Here is an 18,842-nt window from a genome sequence, read left to right as displayed (position 1 = left end):
TTAGTTGAGCTGTGATGTTTTCATTGTCTGACAACAGAATATGCACATGACGGGAGATTCTTTTTTTTATAAAGCTAAACTTTCAGGTGGGACTTGACACACTGGGATTGAAGTGGACACAGTCCCGTCTGCTGGATCATGGCAGGGATCCTTGCTCACTTCGCCCATCCAGACCTGTGCACTAGAGTGGCTTGGAGAAAAGGCCTGGGCGTTTTAGACAGAGAACAGCACGACAGCACAACTGCCTACGTTAACAGCAGCTGCCTCTACCTCTGCACTCGCGGACTTCTGCAGCTTTAGTAGTCCCACTGTGATGCCAACCTCAGGCAAATTGGGTCTGCATTTCTAAACTAAGCGAACTACGGTTCCTAAACATACTGACTGTGCATTTTCTACGACCAACAATAATGACCTTTAGCCAAATTATTTTCACGGCAAATAGAAATGGAGGAAAATGAAGACTATCTGAATCCCTGTGTACTAGTCATTGTTCTTGGTGGAAATAACAGAAATGGATTCTGGCTAAAGTAGTGAGAAAAAAAGGTTTCCTGGAAGGCTATTAGGTAGCTATGAAATCACCAGGAAGGCCAAGAAGCAAGTTTGTGAAATTAGCAGGAAGCAGGACCATCTGGGTGGCCAAGGACAGGCCAAGGATGCATCCACAGAACCAGTCCCTCTCACAGACGGCCTCCAGCCAGCTCTGCATCTTTGCACCTCCTTCTGCGTTCAGAATCTCACACGAGCCATCCAGCTTCCCAAAGCTGGTCCCCATCAACATGCCAGGGGAAGGAAGAGGCCATGCCTGGCCCCTTCAGGGTTTTACAAACGGACACAGCACCCTGCCTACCACTAAGATTCATACGTTGAGGGGATCCCCCTCTCCCAACATGCAACGTATAGAATGGAACTCTAGATGCTGGCCAGTGAAGCTATACCATCAGAGCAGTAACGACAAAACCTAACGGTTGTCCACTGCAGGAAGAACCAATGAAGTGTGTGTGTGTGTGTGTGTGCGCGCGCACATGTGCGTGTGTGTGCATGTGTGCGTGTGTGTGCGTGTGTGTGCACGTGTGTGCGCATGTGCGTGTGTGTGTGCGTGTGTGCATGCGTGTGCGTGTGTGCACGTGTGTGTGTGCATGTGCCTGCGTGTGTGCGCACGCATGTGCGTGTGTGTGTGCGTGTGTGCATGCGTGTGCGTGTGTGCACGTGTGTGTGTGCATGTGCCTGCGTGTGTGCGCACGCATGTGCGTGTGTGTGTGCGTGTGTGCATGCGTGTGTGCGTGCGCACGTGTGTGTGTGTGGTTTGGGGATGGGGCTGGGGGAATGCCAGTGGAGCACAGTACTGGGGTAGGAGGAACAGAGAGGGAGAGACAAAGAAAAAGGAGAAAAAAAGGAAATGAAAGTCAGAGACTAGTGCTATCATTCTAAAATTTCCATGTACCATATGTGATGTTTTTCAGATCAGGGAGTTGAGAACATCCAACAAATATCCTCAGAACTGTGAACGGACAGTGCACTGGATCATAAGGAGCAGAGGCACCACTGACCACTCTCCCTGCGCCATAGTCACGTCCTGCATGAAAGGGTGGTGTGACCATGAACCGCACGCCCGCTACAGGGCAGGCGTGTGGGCTTCAGGACGTGACTATAAACAAATTTCGAAAATTTTAGACACATTTCGAAAAATGTAAAGCCCTAATGTCCATCCGCTTCTGGATATCATTTCACATCAGTCACATCTTTCCTACTTTTGAAGACTATGGCAGTTGAAATCTTGCAAATTCTACCAGAGGAGTTCCCCGGTATGGCCTTTCATGATATGAAGATTAAGCAGCCATATTTTACTCATCCCAACTGCAGAGCTGTTTTTATTATACATTTATACATCTTTTTGTAACATACATTTGGAGTTATCCAGTGACAACCCATTTTGTGAACCAGTTTTGCCCAGCTTGTATCAAGTAGCTAGAAGCTGAGAAAGAAAGTGCATAATTAAGCACAAATTCTCCTCCAAATATGTGAATAAGACGTTGAGTGCCATTTGCAGGTGGATCGCCGGTAAGTATTACAGAAAAAGTAGGTGTTGAGAAGCCACGTGGCTCATTTGACGTCACACAGCGGAGGGAAGACGGGACTGGAAACCACAAGCTGATGTCTGGGTGATACTTTTGTGGCAGCTGTAATTGTGATTATCATTACTTCTTTGTCCCTGGTACTACACATTTCATTTTATAACACATAAAAGTAATTTTATAGAAATGTCTTGGAAGCATTCCAAATGCAGTCCAAACGCAGGGGAGAGGGTGACTTAGGTTCAAGATAAAAGCCACTTCCCCATAGCCTTGCTACCAAGAGAGCTGGCCCTCATGGCCAAGTATTCCCACCTGGCTCGCTAAGCACACGCCTCGTGCCTCCCCTCCCAGCCTCTCATCGACACATCTGGAAAGCCTGTTTTCCCAAGTGAACTTGGTCTGGCTCAGGAATCTTGACATTCCACTCAAATGAAAGAGCGTATTGTTGAAAACTAGCTGCAGAGAGACGGACAGACAGATAGGGATACAAACAGTGTCATCGCGTGATATTTCACATCTAAGAATGTGGCTGAGCGGCCACGGACCAGACAGGTTGGGGCGGGGAGGTGGGGGATGTGGTGAGAAACGCAGTCCTTTCAAATTACTCCTTGACATTCTAGAAGGTACAGATTCAAGGTCTATCCCAACACAGAACTGATGCTTTGACTTGATGAGCACCCTGGGGCCTTTGCCCCCTTCAAGAACTTGAGCTCAGCCTCCAGAGAGGATATGAAGACGCCACGTTAGGTGCACCCCTGGCTCCCGAAGCTCAGAGTCCTGGCCGAGACGCCCAGTTTCTTTCTTCTTTTCTCAATTTATTTCAAAATAGGATTCTGGACCAGGCACAGAGTCTCCCGCCTATAATCCCAGCATTTTGGGAGGCCAAAGCAGGAGGATTGCTTGAGCCCAGGAGTTCAAGACCACCCTGGACAATATAGTGAGACCCTGTCTCTACAAAAACAAAATTAAAAAAAGAATTAGCCAGGCATGGTGGTGCATGCCTGTGGTTCCAGCTACTTGAGAGGCTAAGGTGGGAGGATCACTTGAGCCCAGGATTTCAAGACTGTAGTGAGTCCTGATCACACTACACTCCAGCCTGCATAACAGAGCAAGGCCTTGCCTTCAAATATATATATATATATAAAATAACAAAATAACAAAAAACTGCCAGAGAATGGCACGCACAGATTGCCTTCAGGATTGAGTGTTCATATCCAGGAATTCACTGAAACATGGGAAATCTAGGAGTGACCTGAGGAGCCCACCATTTCCAAGACGGGAATGCAGCTGGCCGCGTGAAGAACGGAAGCGTCAACTCCATGGGGCCTGGAAAGGTATCTTCCCTTTACTCCTCCGTCACCACCGCTTTCCAGAGGAGACAGGGGATGGTTGAGGCTGCTGGTCTATTGTGCTGTTTTTCACCAGGACGCCACCCCCCCCGCCCCACCCGCACCATGGAGGCGACCGGCTCAGCTAATGTCCTAGCTATTGATGGTCATCTTTGACACACACATCACGTGCGGTCGGTCAGCTGCGGAAGTAGGGGTGGAAGTAGGATTTCTTCTAAGATATGCCCTGGCAGCTCCCACAGAAACAAAGGGCAAATACTGCTTTCTCAGGCGGCAGGGAGAAGCATCGTCAAGCCTGGAGCCCTCTCCAGAGGCCAGGATGAAGGACGGGCGTTCCAACCGCATGTTTTTGTGACACTGAGTTTGGATCTGTTTTACTCCAGACTCACACTGAAACCCCTCCTCCAAGGGCTCTCAGCCCAGCAAGATCCTGGAAACGAGGTTTGAACCCGGCTCCCCTAGTATCCTATTGGCCGAACTGTTTAGTCAGAGCTGCCAGCACCGTCGTTTCTGGAAGGAGCTCCTGCTGGTGAGGCTGTGCTGGAACCTGGAGAGAAGGAGCCCTCCACGTCACCAGTAACAGAGTTTGAATCCCAGTAGATGAAGGAGGTCCAGGCAGTCATCACTGGGTGTTCTCCGAGTCTCCGTGACCCTCAGGGGGGCTTCCCGGAAAGGCAGGTGCTGCCCCGGAGACTCTTCAGCAGGAGCTGAGCACATCAGGGCTCAAGCGTGAGCTTTAAGCTTGGCCTGAGCTACTCACCTCTTGCCACTTCAACAAAGAAAAACCTGACAACTCGTCACTAAAGCAGGAAGTCAAAAAGCAATTTTTGTAAAAACCTAGTGACATAAATGTTCTACAGGGCACAGCAGATACTGCAGCAAATACAGAGGTAAGGCCGACAGCTACTGCCGGGAGCAAGCTCTCTTCACCTGCTAAGCCCTCACCAAACCCTCTGAGGTGGGGCCAAAACCTGTGGCCAGACCCTGAAATTCTGGTCGTTCCTTGAAGGAGGCCAGAGGCCTGGTCACGGTCATTAGAGTAGACTCCATGGAAGGACAGAGTAGAATCTCAAAGCAACTTAGATTTGGATCTTTGGGAACAAACAAGTAGACCTCAGATCTGGACATAAGCCCTTTCTGGCAGCTCTGTTTTCTAGAAAGAAGACTGTACTAAAGTTCTGGATAACGCTCTCCCTGCCCCCAGTGACGTCTCAGAGCAGCCTCATGGACTGACTCCACCAGGCTCCCAGGCCCCCTGCCTCTAGCCCGGCCATCCCTCCCTCTGCCCCCAGGGCTCAGTGTCTCTCTTTCTGTCTCTCCTTTCTTTCTCTCCAACTGTTGTTTCCCGCTCCTCCACTTTCTCCATCTTTTTCCCTCTCATCTTTCCTTCTCTCTCTCCATCTCTCTCTTCTTTCCCTCTCTGTCTTTTTGCCTCTCTCTTGCCTATCCTCTCTTCCCTCTCCTCCTCTCTTTCTCTTCTTCTCTCTCTCCTCTCCCCTGGCTCTGTCTGTATGTGTGTGTCTCTCCCCCACTCACGTTTCTCCCCTCCCCGACCCCACTCCTAGTTAATGTTTCCAGTTAATTGACGTGTTGTTGGCCTCTCAGATTGGCATGATTCAACAGCCCTTCCTGCGGTGCACATGACAGGTCCTGCGTGTTAGTCACAGGGCACTAAGAATGCCCCAGAGGAGTGGAGACCACAGACAGGATTATTCTCAGCTCTGACATGCACGGCGTAGCACTCAGCACTAAATAAACTTGGGAACTGTTCACAGTGCCGCGATGTGTATACAGCACTGCAGCCTCCAGGCCTGAATAATTACACACGGATTTGTAGTTTAGTTTACATTTAGAATATAGAAGGGACAAAATTCTTGCCTTAAGATCTATTTTCAGTGTTGACTTAGGACTTAGATTGAGACGAGAGATGTGTCTAGGGCAGGGGGGTGCGCGCGTGTGCACAGAGGCCTACGGGACCTACCTGGCCTCTGAAATGTCCTCACCTCAACCCTAAATGTATACCTGCTTCTGCAATTAGAAGTTCGTCACTTGGGCTTAAAAATTTAAGGTAAGGGTGTGGGGTGGGGAGCAAGGAAGGCCTATCTCCCACCAAGATGTAAATACTCCTATTTCATCAGACGCTTCTTTTTCAGAATAAAAGCATCCCACTGAACTTTTACTGAGATTTGCTTTTTCCAGGAATGTCAGCAGTCTGGCCTGCACACCTCATGGGTGAGACACCAGGCTCCATAAGGGGGAGTGGCCAGTCCAAGGCCAGCAGGTTTAGGCGAAGCAGGTCTCCCGACACCCCCAGCAGACATTTTCCATCCCAGCACATTGCACGTGAATTTCATAGGTCAATCAAAACGTGCCATAGAAAAGACACAATTTATAAATAACAATGCCTAGAAGTAGATTCCTGAAGTGGGAGTATCACTAAAATTTGATAGTTCAAAAGACTGAAAAGGATTTCCAGGTTCTGGTAGCAGAACAGCAGCTCCTGTCAGACTAAATCTCTTGCAAGTAACAACTATAAACACTAGTCAAAATGTTTTTAAAAAACAACTATCTGGAGGCACTGGAGAGAAGCAGGCAGAAGTAAGGGGGGGTCTACACTTGGAGGAAGGCACCACACTAGAGAGATGGTGTTTGGAGTTTCAGTCCAGTTTAGTTAACTGTCTGCTAAAATGGAAATTCAATACTCTGCAGAGGAATATACCGTAATTCAGAACCTCTACAGCAAATCATTTGCAACATCCAGAACAGGATCGAAAATCAGAAATTCGAAGAAACTCAAGGCGAGTTTCAATGAAGACTGAGCAGAATCACCCAGATGTTGTAATGAACAGATAAGGATTTTTAAGCTCAGCTCCGGGACATAAAGGAAATTATACTTGTAATTAATGCACAACTAGGAAAGCACAGCCAAATGGTAATTCTAGATCTGAAAATACAACATCTAAAATGAAAATGTTACTAAATGGGCATAACGGGAGAGTGCAGAAGTCAAGAGAAAGACTCAGCGAACTTGGACATCAATCTATAGAAATTAACCAATTTGAAGAGCAAAGAGAAAACCGGATAAAAAGAAAGCAAGTGAAGAAGCTTCAGCGACCAAACCAAAAGCTCTCAAATAGATGCAGTGAGTGCAATTAGAGTTCTAGAAGGAGAATGTTTTAAAAGTCATGGCCAAATATTTTCCAAATTTGGTGAGAAAGAAATTCACATATTCAAGAAACTCAAAAGAGTACACAAACTTTAGAGGGATAATTTGTAGAACATCCATAATCAATATTTATTAATACTTCTTTCTTGCTTTGTGTATCATTGGAACAGACAATTCTGTGACTGCCTCAATGTCTTATTGCTTCTCACTAGACTTGAGGTTATCACGGAAACCAACTTTCCTCACATTCTCATCCTTCCCCTTGTTCTCATAGAAGATGATCAGAAGACCTTCTTTTAGAGTAAAGCTGTTCCTCAATTATTTTCATTTGACATATAAGAATGTTTAAGTCTATATTTTTAATTGATACATAATTGTACATATTTATAGGGTACAATGTGGTATTTTGATAGATGTATATAATGTACAATGATCAAATCAGGATAATTAGCAGTTTGTCACCTCAAATCTTTATCATTTATTTGTGTTTGTAACATTCAAAATTCTCTCTTCTAGCTATTTGAAAAAATACAATAAATGGTTGTTTACTGTAGTTACCCTACAGCGCTGTAGGACACTAGAACTTATTCCTCCTCCCTAGCTGTAATTTTGTATTCATTAACCAACTTCTCCCTATCCAGTCTCCCCTGCTACCGTCCTGGCCTCCAGTAACCACTGGTCTACCCTCTGCTCCTACACTTTTTTTTTTTTTTTTTGAGACAGAGTCTTGCTGTAGAGGTTCTGAGTCTCGCTGTAGAGTTTCTGAGTCTCACTCTGTCACCAGGCCGGAATGTGGTGGTGCCATCTCGGCTCACTGCAACCTCTGCCTCCTGGGTTCAAGAGATTCTCCTGCCTCAGCCTTCTGAGTAGCTGGGATTACAGGTGCCCACCACCACACCCGGCTAATTTTTGTATTTTTAGTAGAGACGGGGTTTCCCCATGTTGGTCAGGCTGGTCTTGAACTCCTGACCTCGGGATCTACCCACCTCAGCCTCCCAAACTGCTGTGATTACAGGCATGAACCACTGTGCCTGGCCTACTTTCAAATTTTTAAGCTTCCACATATGAATGAGAACATGCTGTATTTGTCTTTCTGTGTCTGCCCTATTTTACTTAATATAATGTCCTCCAAGCTCAACCATTTTGCCATAAATGAGCGGATTTCTGTTTTTTGGTGAATAGTATTCCATTGTATATATGCACCATGTACCGCATTTTCTTGATCTATATATCGGCTATAATCATCTAGGTTGATTTCCTATGTTGGCTATTGTGAATACTGCTGCATTAAACACGTAAGTGCAAATGTCTCCTCAACGTGTTGATTTCCTTTCCTTTGGATTGAAAAGAAATCCAAGTCCATACCGGGTACATACCTGGTAGAGGGACTGCTGGATCGTCTGGTAGTCCTATTTACAGTTTTTTAAGAGATCTCTGTACTATTTTTCATAATGTTTTCCTTTTTCTCTACATCTTTGCCAGCATTTGTTATTTTTTGTCTTTTTGTTATCCTAACTGGGGTGAGAGAATATTTTATTGTGGTTTTAATTTGAATTTCCCTGATGATTAGTGATGTTGAGTATTTTTTCATAGACTTACTGGCTATTTGTACATCTTCTGACCTGTCTCTGTGGCTCTTTTGTCCATATTTTAATCAGATTACTATTATTATTATTTGCTGTTGAGTTGTTTGAGTTTTTGTACGTTCTGAATATTAATCCCTTATCAAACAAATAGTTTACAAATATTTTCTTCCATTCTCCAGCTGTCTCTTCTCTCTTTTGATGTTTCCTTTGCTGTGCAGAAGCGTCTTAGTTTGATATAATCCCATTTGTCTATTTTTACTTTTGTTGCCTGTGCTTTTGAGGCCTTAACAAAGACAAGACTATTGTTTCCCCAGGGTATGTTCTTGGCATCTTTGTTGAAAATCAGCTGGATATAAATACGTGGATTTATTTCTGGGTTCTCTCTTCTGTTCCACTGGTCCACGTGTCTGTTTTCATGCCAGTGCCATGTTGTTTTGGTTACTTAGCTTTGTAGTCGGCTTTGAAGTCAGGTAGTGCAATGCCTCCAGCTTTGTTCTTTTTGCACAGGGTTGTTTTGGCTATGCGGGGTCTTTGTGGTTCCACACAAATTTTAGAATAGCTTTTTCTTTTCCTGTGAAGAACATCATTGGTATTTTGATAGTAAATTTATAGATCATTTTGGGTAGTATACAAATTTCTAATGCATTTCTAAACTCTAAAACAAACATTTTAATTTGAAATGTTATTGAACTTAAAGACATATCATGGATTTATAAGCAAAGAAAGTAAGAATTCAAGCTGATATTTAAAAAAACTCATATCTTTTTTCTTTTCTTTAGCCTTCTGTTTATCCCACAAATTAATAAGTAGAATAAGCCCTGAAACTTCAGTGACTCCTCCCTATAAAAGCGACATCTTAATTTTGCAACCGATGAAGTTGGGTCATTGAATTTTTATGGCCTATTTCTCCATGCCTCTGATGTAACACGAAGGAGAGCAGTGCCTCCCAGTGCTTTGTCTTGGGTGCCAGAGATGATCTCCTGTCTCAGCATCGCCCTTCTCTCTCTCCTGGGAGTGCACGTCTTCTGAATTAGCAGCTAGTGCCCAGAGCATGCCCAGGTCATCTAGAGAGTAAAATTGCATCTGAATTAGCAGTTAGTGCCCAGAGCATGCCCAGGTCATCTAGAGAGTAAAATTGCAAAATCACATCAGTTCTCTGGACATTATTACTTTGAGGAGGCATGCCTGGCTACTGAGCAAATAAAAACCAGTATACAGCTCTCCAGACATTTCTCCATAACGAAGAGGCTAAGAGGCTTGCTGAAGGGCTTCATTCCCAGTTGCTCGATCCTTTCCAACAGACCAGAAATTAGCCTTTCAACTTAGGTCAATGATACACATTTGTTTGGCCAACAACGCGGGCAGTGGAGTGTGGCGCAGGCTCTTGAGAATCGATCCACACTGACAAGTGATCCTAAGTGGCTGCTCCCAACGTCAATTCTACTTTTGTGGGCTCCTGGCAGAAAATATGAAAACCAGTCTTGCCCCTCTCGATGAGTATCTCTATTATTATCATCATTATTTGGGGGAATTTTAGAAACGTGCTGTGTTTTGCAAAAGGGCGCGAGCTGCCAACCAAATGCCTTGCATGAGAGGGAGGGTTAGTCATCCAGCACTGTCAGTTTTTCTCGTTGACTTTGGCAGAAAGGTCCATTTCAGCAGGGAAGAATCAGCACGTCAGCTGAGACATGTGATCTGTTCTCAGCGTCACTGCTAGTGCCAACTCGTAGGAAATTAGTCGCCTAACTTATTAATAGTGATGAATCCATTAGAGTTGACAGGCGCCTGGCTGTGCTGCCACGAATTAACTGTGAGTGGTCAGAAGCACCGTTGGTGAACAAGCACAGAGTCAGATAATTAGAGGACCTGCCACTTCTCTCCAGGCTTTTCCAAAATGCAGAGTTTAGGAACTGAATAGACAAAGATGCATACGGTGTTTGAGAATAATGATCTGAGCTAAAATTAGAAATATTTATGGCTTGGCACAAAACCTTAAATTACGGTAAAAACAGAACATTAAAAAAAAAAAACGTTTACAACTTGGCATAGTTGGACTCCCCCTTTTTGTTTGAAACACCTTCCCTTAATGGCATGTGGTATTCGACAGAAAATACCAGAATTCCACCCCTGGGTTGGTCCGTCTGTTGGCAGCATGCCCACCTGCTTTGAAATCTAGTTAATTGAAATTACCGCACAAATACCTGAATGATTTTGAAAAGTCATTAATGTGTTTCAAGCCATATGCATACACTTAAAAAAGATAAGGTCACCACTTTAACAGGGCACAAACATGCCTTGAGATGGGGGCATGAACTGGGTCTGTGGAGATGTTTGCAAGTAGGTGTATGGGCAGGGGCACCGAATGCCCTCCTGTTTGATAAACACGAAGCAACTCGGAACCTGGCTGAGCTGGACACTAAGTTTTGTCTGCAATGCAGTGTGGCATTTTGTGATTACCTTAAATAATATGACTTTCTTTATCTACAGCAAACGGGATTTTAAAAAATAGCTGATGGCCATGTATAATCAAGTGAATTGTAAAAATCCTTCAGAGTGAAATTACCTAATTGCAGCATCTTCAACTCTAATGAACCCCCAATGGTCTGTTTTAAATCCTGGTATTGCTCATTCTCAGTATATTCAGAAATGTGAGATTATAGAGTTTGTAACACAGGAGAGTAATTCATCATAAAGGATACATAACTGGAAACAAAAGTTTACATTGCAGGACTGTGTGTAAACTTCAGCTCTAACAGTCAAGTTTTAGCTCCGTTCTAGGAGCTGAAATGCATTTGGCAGCTTGCGCCCTTTTGCAAAACACAGCACGTTTCTAAAATTCCTCCAAATAATGATGATAATAATAGAGATACTCATCGAGAGGGACAAGACTGGTTTTCATATTTTCTGCCAGGAGCCCACAAAAGTAGAATTGACGTTGGCAGCAGCCACTTAGGATCACTTGTCAGTGTGGATCGATTCTCAAGGACCTGACCTTTCTGTATACATCTCCCACCTGTGATTCTGTGCTAAATGCAGATCTTGCATTCCTAGAGCTGAATGCGGGCAGGGCCTGTATCTGCATTCTTCACCATCACATCCCACCTTGTACGGTAGGTGTTTGTTGAAGAAGTGAATGACATCCCTTAAAGACACAGGACACTAAACCAACAGAAGCTTTTTCCTTAAACCGTTGCTTCCATGAGCTTCGCCTGTAATGAGAAATGCTTAGAGCTGATGCTGCAGTTTGGACTGGTGGATGATGAAGATTGTGGGTGGGCCTTATTTCCAACTGCTAACAGTAAAAGTAAATACAAGAATATTGAGCACCCAACAGAGTAAATTTTCCAACAGAGATTAACGGGCCTACACAAAAGCAGGAAAACATAATTATTAATAGAGTAAATAATCAATTAATTGAAACCAACCCAGAACTGACATATATTAGAATTGGCAAAGATATTAAGAGTTATTAAAAGTTATTGTAATCATGTTCTAAATGTCCAAAATTTAATAAGAAAGAAAGATATTAAAAAGTCCAAATTGAACTTCTACAAACACAAAATACAGTTTTGCTAACTATAATGCAATGACACATGAGACACGGCAAGAGAAAAGATTAGTTACTTGGTGATGTAGCAATATAAATTGTTCAGATGATAGGCACAGAGAAAACAGAAACAAAAAAATATTGAAAAGAGTACCACTGGGCTTTGGGACCACTTCAAGAGGCCTAACATATGTATACTTGGAGTCTCTAGACAGAAAAATATTTAAGAAAAAATGGTCAAAATGTTTCCAAATTTGGTGAAAGCTGTAAATCCGCAGATCCAAGAACGTCAATCAACATTAACCACAAGAAATATAAAGAAAACCACCCCAAGGCATATTGTAATCAAAATGCTCAAGCCAGTGCTAAAGAGAATATCTTAAAAGCAGCCAGTGAAAAAGACACATTACATACAGAGGAACATAGATAAGGATAATATCAGAATTCTCATTGAAAAAATGCAAGCAAGAAGATAGCGAACGAACACTTTAAAGTACTGAAGGAAAACAATAGTCCATCCAGAATTCTACACCTAGCCAAAAAATACGTCTTTTAGAAGTCAAGGTGAAATAAAGATGTTTTCAGGCATACAGCAGCTGAAAGACTTCATTACCAGAAGAAATGTTTGCCAAAGTCCTTCAGACAGAAGGAAAATGGCACCAGATCAAAACAGGGATCTACGGAAAGAAGCACAGAGCGCTGGAAATGGTAGCCACATGGGCAAACGGATGAGACCTTTTCATTGTTTAAGTTTGTATAAAAGATAATTGACAAACTAAGTGAAAATAATTCCAGTGTATTTTGGATTCATAATATATGTAAAACAATGACAAAATAAAAGCCAGGAGAGAAGGAAAGAAAGTAAATTGTTGTTAGGTTCTTGTACCACACATGAAGTGATGTAATATCACTTGAAGGTAAATGATGATAAGCTAAGATGTATGCTGTGAATTCTAAAGCAACCACTAAAATAACAAAGCAGTTAGAACTAATAAACCAAAAACAAAGATAAAAATGAAACATAAATTATAAACTAAAAAAGACAGAAAAAGAAGGGAAAGTGAACAAAGATCAGTAGGAAGCAAATAGCAAGATGAGAGACGTAAATCTAACCAAATTAATTACATTAAAAGTAAGTCTCTATGTACCCCTATTAAAAGGCAGATATTGTCAACCTAGAAAAGAGAACAAGGCCATCCATCATTCTTAGCAAACTATCACAAGAACAGAAGACCAAACACTGCATGTTCTCACTCATAGGTGGGAACTGAACAATGAGACCACTTGGACTCGGGAAGGGGAACATCACACACCGGGGCCTATCATGGGGAGGGGGGTGGGGGAGGGATTGCATTGGGAGTTATACCTGATGTAAATGATGAGTTGATGGGTGCTGACAAGTTGATGGGTGCAGCACACCAACATGGCACAAGTATACATATGTAACAAACCTGCACGTTATGCACATGTACCCTAGAACTTAAAGTATAATAATAATAATAAATAATAATAATAAGAGAACAAGGCAAAACTATATGCAGGCTATAAGAACTATACTTTAAGATCAAGACAAAAGTGGGTTAAAAGTAAAAAGATAGAAGATGTGCCATGCTAATATTAGCCAAAAAAAGCTAGAATTACTATTTTAATAATAAACAAAGTAGATTTTAAAGCTAAGAATATTTCCAGGTAGAATTAAGGTCCTTCTGAAATGATAGAGGAGGTGATCAGTCAGGAAGACTTAATCTTAAAGGTGTACCCCTTTAATAAGTACATGAAGCAAAAAAAAAAAAAGAAAGAAAAGAAAAGAGATGAAAACCAGGGAAATTTATAATTACAGTTGGAGATTTCAAAAACCTTCTCTTCATAATTGGTAAAAAAATAAATCTGATATCATCAAAAATATAGAAGATTTGAACAACACTATCAACCAACCTGACCTAATCGAAACGAACAAATCATTCCATCCAATAATAGCAGAATACACATTCTTTTCAAGTATTAGTTTGGTGCAAAAGTAATTATGGTTATTGCCATTGAGAGTAATGGCATGGGCTGGGTGCGGTGGCTCACGCCTGTAATCCCAGCACTTTGGGAGGTCAAGGCAGGTGAATCACCTGAGGGCAGGAGTTTGAGACCAGCCTGGCCAACATGGAGAAACCCCGTCTCTACTAAAAATACAAAATTAGCCAGGCGTGGTGGTATACACCTGTAATCCCAGCTACTTGGGAGGCTGAGGCAGGAGATTGCTTGAACCCAGGAGGCAGAGGTTGCAATGAGCCAAGATCGTGCCACTGCACTCCAGCCTGGGCAACAAGAGCAAAACTCTGTCCCCGCCAAAAAAAGAAAGTAATGGCAAAACCCCAATTACTTTTGCACCAACCTAACACATACAGCACATTTACCAAGATAAGCCGTATTTTGGGCCACAATACAGATCATAATGCATTTCAGGTTAAACAAAGTGTGTTCTCTCACCCTCATGCAATTAAATTAAAAATCAGTAATAAAAGATACCTGGAAAATTTTCAAACATTTAAAAACTAAATGACACATGGGTCAAAGAGGAAATTAAAAGGGGAATTATAAAATGTGTTAAATTACAAAGTAAGTTATAATGGAAACACAGTATGTCTGAATTTACACGGTGCTGCTAAAGCGGAACTTAAGGCACAGGCCTATGGCCCATACATAGGTAGATGGCCCTCTGTTAAACACTTTCTTCACAAAGCAGCTGCATCCAGCTTCTGTCAGCACTGAAGACTAAACTCACAATCAAGGAAACCTAATCGCCGACACGGGACACATCTAAGTCCTGTGTGTGCACATTCTTTCCTTTTGCATGTGTCAGTGATTAGTTCATTTCAAAAACTTTTTATTTCCATGAATCTATCTGTGGGGAGAAAAAAAGAAAATTTGTTTGTTATAGGAAGATGTTTATAAGGGAAGGAGTAGAAGGAAAAATTCAAAGGACTTGGTGCGTGAGGGTTAATCTGGTGGGGACTGTGCCAATTGAAGGCTCTAAGTGTTCAATCCCCCTCCCTGCAGAGCTTGGGAGCCTGGCAGACGCCAGCTGTGATGCTGAGGGCACGGGTAAGCAGGTCAGGAGCCTGGGCTCCCACCTTGCTCACAGCACAAAGAGGACAGATGCATTAGACCAGAGACGCCTTCGACAGGTGTTTTTTAAGCTATATCCATTAACACATTTGTCTCCTAACTTTTTAAATTGTACATCGCTGCAGTAAAACTTTTCAGAATCTACTCCCAGGAGATGTATATTTATGTATTTATAAACCACATACAGTCATTCGCTGCATAACATTTCGGTCAGGGCGGGATGGGAGTCCCGTAAGATTATATTGGAGCTGAAAAGTTCCTATTGCCCAGCCACAGCCATGGCAACATCACAGCACAATGCATTACTCACATGTTTGTGCTAATGACGGTGTAAACAAACCTACTGCACTGACAGTCATGTAACTGCATAGCACATACAATCATGTATAGTACGTAATACTAGATAATAATAAACAACTATATTACTGGTTTACATATTTGCTATACCATACATTTTATCATTACTTGACAGCATACTTCTGCTTATTAAAAAAAAATGTTAACTGTAAAACAGCCTCAGGCAGGTCCTTCAGGAGGATTCCAGAAGAAGGCACTATTATTACAGGAGATGACAGCTCCCTGCGTGTCCTTGCCCCCAAAGACCATCCGGTGAGACGAGATATGGAAGTGGAAGATCCTGACACTGGTGATCTGGACGCTGTGCAGGCCCAGGCTAGACCCAGGCTAATGTGTGTGTTTGTGTCTTCGCTTTTAACAATTTTAAAAAGAAAAAAAAAAATTCAAATAGAAAAATAGCTTATAGAATCAGGATATAAAGAAAGAAAATACTTTTGTACAAGTGTACAATGTGTGTGCATTTTAAGGTAAGCACTATTAAAAATGAGTCAAAAAGTTTAAAAAATTAAAGTGTATAAAGTAAACAAGTTACAGTAAGCTAATTTATTTATTTGTTTTATCTTGAGATGTAGTTGCACTCTTGTTGCCCAGGCTGGAGTGCAATAGCGTGATCTCAGCTCACTGCAACCTCGGCCTCCAGGGTTCAAGCGATTCTCCTGCCTCAGCCTCCCGAGGCTAATTTATTATTAAAGACAGTTTTAAAAAATAAATGTAGTGTAGCTTAAGTGTGCAGTGTTTATAAAGTCTGCAGTAGTGCACAGTCATGCCCTAGGCCTTCACATTCACTCACCACTCACTCACTCACTCACTCACCCAGAGCAACGTCCTGTCCAGCAAGCTCCATTCACGGTAAGGGCCCTGACCTGGTATCATATTTTAAAAGTCTTTTAAACCTTTCCTATGTTCTCATACACAAAGCCTCACTGTTGTGTTCTGATTGCCTCCAGTGTTCAGTACAGCATCCCGCTGTCCAGGTTGGGAGGCTCGGAGCAACAGGCTCTTCCACAGAGCCTCGGTGTGCAGCAGGCTCTACCATCCAGGTCTGTGTACGTGCACCTAGAATGTCTGCACAATACTGAAATCACCTGATCACATGTTTCTTTCTTTTTCTTTTTTTTTGAGATGGAGTCTCGTTCTGTCGCCCAGGCTGGAGTGCAGTGGCACGGTCTCAGCTCACTGCAACCTCCACCTCCCGGGTTCAAGTGATTCTCCTGCCTCAGCCTCCCGAGTAGCTGGGATTACAGGCGCCCCGCCACCACACCCAGCTAATTTTTTGTATTTTTAGAAGAAACGGGGTTTCACCCTGTTGGCCAGGATGGTCTCGCCCTCCTGACCTTGTGATCCGCCCACCTCGGCCTCCCAAAGTGCTGGGATTACAGGCGTGAGTCACCGCACCCAGCCCTGATCGCGAATTTCTCAGAACACAACCCAGTGGTTAAGTGAGGCAGGGCTGTATGTGCATCTGTTCTACTATATCAATATGTTATCTACATTGTAAAAAGTCACAAAAAAGTTTTCTTTAAAGATGAGACACAAATAGGCCGGGCGCGGTGGCTCATGCCTGTAATCCCAACACTTTGGGAGGCCGAGGCAGGTGGATCACAAGGTCAGGAGATCGAGACCATCCTGGCTAACATGGTGAAACCCCATCTCTACTAAAAATACAAAAACTTAGCCGGGCGTGGTGGCGGCACCTGTAGTCCCAGCTACCCGGGAGGCTGAGGCAGGAGAATGGCCTGAACCCGGGAGGCGGAGCTTGCAGTGAGCTGAGATCAGGCCACTGTACTCCAGCCTGGGTGACAGAGCGAGACTCCGTCTTAAAAAAAAGAGATACAAATAGGTAAACTCTCTCACTTTCTTCCCACATGCCCCCTAACAACTTTGCCTGTTCCATGGAGTCCCAGGCTCAAGCCAGGCCCCTGAGTCTGTCCCGGCCGAGGTAAATGGTAGCTCCTGAACCGGGGGGCTCCCAGCCACCACACACCAGCTCTCCTCTCTTCTGCCGTATGTATTAAAGGTCCATTGACTAAATGATTTTGAAAACCATCAAACTAGGTTTGTTTCTTTTTTTTCCCTCTAAGTTTCTTTTTGTGCTGAAAGAACCGATATTCCTCATTCCACTTCCCACTATATAAATGTTATGCATTCCTCCTGCTGGAAGTTAATTTTAACAAGGGAGAATATAAATGTGTTTTCAATCTGTGGGAATATTTTAGATATCACAATTAAAACCCACATGTAGCAAACTGCACTACCAGTACAAATATTTCCTGACCAAAGAAATGTGTCAAGCATCTTTCATCTTTGTTTTGTTTGGTTCTTTATTTTGTGAGCAACGTCATCATCACACTCCCCCATGAAGTGAGACCAGGCACATGGCCATTCTCATGAAAAAAATTAAACAATTTTTTTTTCCTCAACTAAACTTAGACTAAGCGAGGCCCACTATAAAAACGCGTTTCTTTACACATCAGAATTACCGTAAGGAAAACACACAGAGAGACAATGAATTCCGAAAATACAATTTTTATTGACCTGCCAGTAAACAGCTCTTTGTGGCAAAAGTGACTGTGAACCGGGTGGTCCAACCAGAGGGCTCCTGGAAGTCAGGGGAGCCATGCTACCGTGAAATCACACATTGATAAAAGGAGGAAGGAAAACAATGTGCCTCCAAGTGTGTGTCCCCGAGACGAGAAAACAGCAGTGAACCCGGCCACACTTCTGGACCCTCAGAAGGAGGCGGCACCAACGGTCTGGCCGGTCTCCTGACCTTTGGGGGCTTTTATGTTTGTTTGCTTTTGTTCCAAGTTCCCAAAGGAAATTCAGGAGGCACCACCACAAAACTCCCGTTTCCTGACACTGCCATCTAGCCCTTGAAGTGAGGTCCTCTCAGAGCCAGCTTGCCGTCAAGTGCCATTCTGGGAAGAAAAAGAGTGGTTTTCTCCTAAAATCAGGGTCGAGTGACCTCTTCAGAGAGAGCAGAGCCTCACGTTGACTCACAAAAGCGTTTTCAAGACTGTCTTTCCATCCTCTTCCCCAGGAAGCCCGGGTCGGAGCCTCCCTAACATTACTGCCTGCCCAGGAGGGCTGCAAAGAGTTAACACGAGGGGTGCTGGGGAGATGCAGTATCAACTCCAAGTGTAATTATCCTTACATATTGGATTGCAGCCTGAACATGCTTACCCCGTCATTAACAGCCTTGTAAAGATAACTAATGCTTTTTCGTTGTTCTGCCCCACAGCTCCCTGCCTGCGTTCCAGAAGTGGCCGGGCACAGCCCCAGGCTCCCGGGGGCTTGACTGAAGCGATGGAAGGGCAGCTCAGCCTCCTCTAAGGTAGCAAACCTTAGAGACTTCAGGGGACAAGGGACCCACGGCCCGCGGCTGCTGAAGGCAAAGTCCCTTCTTTTCTGCAGGGACTCTTCTCTCTCAAGGCCGACTGAGTACATCAGAGGAGGAGACTGAAAGCCCCGCAGATGTGTGCAAAATGCGTTCCTTCTTGCTTCCCATGCCTAGAAATAAGCAGCCAGGTACCCTGGAGGCAGCAGCCAAACAGCAGAAGCCACGGACCAGGAGAGCAGCTGGGCGTCTCCCCACGAGGGCAGAAGAGAACGGGCAGGTCCACCCTCAGCCACGGGCCGGGGAGGGAA

Source organism: Macaca mulatta, chromosome 4 (genome assembly GCF_049350105.2).
Source record: "Macaca mulatta isolate MMU2019108-1 chromosome 4, T2T-MMU8v2.0, whole genome shotgun sequence".
Classification (NCBI taxonomy): domain Eukaryota; kingdom Metazoa; phylum Chordata; class Mammalia; order Primates; family Cercopithecidae; genus Macaca; species Macaca mulatta.
Note: the sequence above shows the minus strand (reverse complement) of the source record.